The sequence below is a fragment of the Cebus imitator genome, unplaced genomic scaffold, assembly GCF_001604975.1.
Source record: "Cebus imitator isolate Cc_AM_T3 unplaced genomic scaffold, Cebus_imitator-1.0 Scaffold652, whole genome shotgun sequence".
Taxonomy (NCBI): domain Eukaryota; kingdom Metazoa; phylum Chordata; class Mammalia; order Primates; family Cebidae; genus Cebus; species Cebus imitator.
In genome coordinates, this window is record NW_016107967.1 from 539,873 (window position 1) to 544,192 (window position 4,320).

The following is a 4,320-nucleotide window of genomic DNA, read 5'->3' on the forward strand; positions in this document are numbered from 1 at the left end:
TAACCAATTTATTTTTTCTTTTTTGAGATGGAGTCTTGCTCTGTTACCTAGGATGGAATGTAGTGGTATAATCTTGAATCTTGGCTCATTGCAACCTTGCAACCTCTGCCTCTCAGGTTCAAGCAATTCACCTGCCTCAGCCTCCGAGTAGCTGGAATTACAGGCGCACACCGCTGTGCCTTATTGTTGTGTTTTTAGTAGAGATGGGGTTTTACCATTGTTGGCCAGGCTGGTCTCGAACTCCTGATCTTGGGTAATCAACCCACCTTGGCCTCCCAAAGTGCTGAGATTACAGGCGTGAGCCACCACACCAGGCTGATATTATGGTGGTTTGGATTTACATTTCCCTGATGATTAGTGATGTTGAGTACTTCCTCAACATCATATACGTGTTCACCAGTTGTATGTCTTCTTTTAAGAAGTGTCTATTCAGATTCTTTGCCTATTTTTAAATTAGGTTCTTTATTTTCTTGTTATTGAGTTGTTTGAATTACCTATGTATTTTGGATATTAACCCCTTAGATGCGTGTTTTGCAAATATTTCCTCCCATTCAACAGATTATCTCTTCACTCTTCATTGTTTCCTTTGGTGTGTAGCTTTTTAGTTTGATGTAGTCTCACTTGTTTGTTTCTGCTTTTGTTGCCTGTGCTTTTGGTGTAATATCCAAAAAATCATAGCCAAGGCCAATATCAAAGAGTTTTTCTAGCTTGTTAACTGCTTTCTTCTAGTAATTTTATGATTTCTGGTCTTAGGTTTAGGTTTTTAATCCATTTTGAGTTGATTTTTGTATATGGTGTAAGATAAGGGTCTAGTCTAGTAGATAGGGGGTCTAGTAGTTGTTGTTGTTATTGTTTTTTGCATATGGATAGTCTGTTTTCCTAACACCATTTGTTAAAGGTATTATCCTTTTTCCGTTGTGTTTTCTTGGTGGCCTTGTCGAAAATTAGTTGAACATATATGATTGGGCTTGTTTCTGGACTTGCTACTCTTTTCCATTGGTGTATGTGTCTGTTTTTATGCTAGTACCATACTATTTTGATTAGCTTCGTAATAGAATTTGAAATCATGAATTGTGATGCCTCTAACTTTGTTTTCCTTTCTCAAGATTGTTTTTGCTTTTTGGGTCTTTTGTGGTTTTATAAGAATTTTCTTTTTTTTTTTTTCCGTGAAGAATGTCATTGGAATTTTGATGGGGTTGTGTTGAATCTGTTTATCATTTTGGGTAGTATGGACATTTAAATAGTATTCTTCAAATCTACAATATTCTTCAAATCTATGAACATGGGATATCCATTTTTTGTGTGTCTGCGGTTTCTTTCATCAATGTTTAATAGTTTTCCGGGTACAGATCTTTCTTAGTTAAAATTATTTCTAAGTATTTTATTCTTTTTGATGCTATTGTAAATGTGATTTTTTTTTTGTTACTGGTGTAAAGAAATGCACCGATATTTGTATGTTGATTTTATTTTCTCTCTTTTTTTTTCTTTTTTCTCCATCTCTTCAGTATTCTGAAAGGGATGTATGTTGATTTTATATCTTAAAACTTATTCATTTATTCTAACAATTTTTCTGTGAAGTTGTTAGTGTTATTTACATTTAGGATCATGTCATCTACAAATGGATAATTGTACTCTTCTTTCTTTTTGATATGATGCCTTTTATTTATTTTTCTTGCCTGATTGCTCTTGCTAGTACTTTAGTACTGTGTTAGCAGAAGTATTGAGTAGGCATTCTTGCCTTATACAGATCTTAGAGGATAAGCTTTCAGTTTTTTCTCCATTAATAATATTAGCTGTAAATGTGGACTTTTCATAAATTGCCTTTATTATGCTGAGGAATTTGTCTTCTATATTTATTTTGTTGAAAGCTCTTTTATCATAAAAGGATGTTATGTTATTGTGATGTCTTTGTTTGACTTTAGTATTTAGGGTGATGCTGCCCTCAAAAAATGAGTTTGGAACTTCTACTTTTTGGGCAGAGTTTAAGAAGGATGGGTATAATTTCTTTCTTTCTTTTTTTTTTTTTTTTTTGAGAGAGAGAGTTTTGCTTTTGTCACCCAGGCTGGAGTGCAATGGTGCAATCTCAGCTCACTGCAACCTCCACCTCCTGGGTTCAAGCAATTCTCCTGCCTTGGCCTCCTGAGTAGCTGGAATTACAGGCATCTGCCACCACACTTGGCTAATTTTTGTATTTTTAGAAGAGATGAGGGTTTCACCATGTTGGCCAGGCTAGTCTTAAACTGCTGACTTCAGGTGATCTGCTTTCTTCAGCCTCCCAAAGTGCTAGGATTACAGGCGTGAGCTACCATGCCTGGCCAGTATTAATTCTTTGAATATTTGGTAGAATTTAACCATGAAGCGATCTGGTCCTGAGCTTTTCTTTGATGAAAAGTATTTTATTAATACTTTAATATTTTTATTTGTGATTGATTTGTTCAGGTTTTCTGGTCTTGATTCTCTTTGTAGGTTGTATGTTTCTAGAAATACCCATTTTCTCTAGGTTTTCCTATTCGTGGCATACAATTGTTCATAATAGTCCTTTTTGGTCCTTTTTTCTGTGACATCAGTTGTAATGTCTCCTCTTTCATTTCTGATTTTGAATCTTCTTTTCTTTCTTAGTGTAGCAAAAGGTTTATCGACCTTTATATTTTTTGAAAATCCAACTTGATTTTCTGCAGTTTTTTTATTTTTCTGTTTGATTTGTTTCTGTCCTGATCTTTATTATTTCCCTTCCTTCTGTTAACTTTGGGTTTAGTTTGTTCTTTTTCTAGTACCTTGAGGGGTAAAGTTAGGTTATTTGGGACCTTTCTTCTTTTATAATGTAGGCATTTATCACTATAAAATTCTATTTTAATATTGCTTTTGCTATATCCCATAACCTCCGATATGTAGTATTTTTGTCTTCATTTGTGTGTATGTATGTATACATGTATGTATACATATATATGTATGTATATATACAAAAACACATACATACATTCATATATATGAGACAGGGTCTTACTGTTTTGCCCAGGCTGAGCTCAAACTCACAATCATCCCATCTCAGCCTCCCAAGTGGCTGAGACTACAGGTGTGCATTCCCAGCCTGAGATACTTTTAAATTTTCTTTTTTAAAATTTGCATATAAAATTTATTTCCATAGATAGAAAAATTTATAAGTTAAATATAAAAATTAAATTCATGTTTGAAAAGCCAACTACAGTGCTAAAAACTAAATGAAAATAAGGCTATTCTGCATTTTAAATAAAAAAATACATTTAAAATAATTAGATCCCCAGTGTTTGCTCATTTTTTTACATTTTATTTTCTTTCAACTTACATTTCTTGCTATAGCCTCTTTCTTACCTGAGTGTTTGCTCTTCTTCCATCACAACTATATTGAAGAGCATACTGGTTTGGATTGACTAGCCTACCTTGGGCATCTCTTACTAATCTAAAAACATCATGACAAATGTCATGCAGTTTCTGTTTCATTATGTTAATAGCTTTATTACATTGGGCTCGATCTCAAGAGTTTCCTTCTTTGCTTGCAATTTACATACATCATCCTCTAGATTGAAAATTATGTCTAATTTGTATTTATAACAGTTTTGAGCAGCAACTTTATTTTTCCCTCTTCATTTCATATCACAGATGAGCAAGACTTGTAGGTCTGTCAGATACTACCTACTAAACTGCTTTTGAAAGAATCAACAGGCAGGCTGGGCACAGTGGCTCATGCCTGTAATCCTAGCACTTTGTGAGGGTGAGCTGAGCAGATCACCTGAGGTCAGGAGTTCGAGACCAGCTTGGCCAACATGGCGAAAACCCATCTCTACTAAAAATACAAAAATTAGCCAAATGTGGTGGCAGATGCCTGTAATCTCAGCTACTTGGGAGGCTAAGGCAGAATTGCTTGAACCCAGGAGGCGGAGGTTGCAATGAGCTGAGAAAGGCGCCACTGCACTCCAGCCTGGCCAGCCTGGGCAAACAGAGCAAGGTTCGGTCTCAAAAACGAAAAACAACAACAACAAAAATAAAAACTGCCGTGTGGACAATTTCATCTACAGAAAAAGTGGTATGCAAACTTTAGCACGCCATTCATCACAGCTCAAGTTTGTATCTATGTCATTGCAGTACCTACTCCTTATTTTCTGTGACTTTCCAGGCATGAAAAAAATTCAGTAGATTCTGGCGAACTTGGCTATAAGTAAGTGGTAAGCGTGGTTATGAAATATGTCTTGAAATGCAAGGTCCCCATGGGAACCAGCATCACTACTTTGATCTATGTGACAAAGCATACTAGGTTCTGGGTAGCAGCCTCCTACAGCGCTTTCT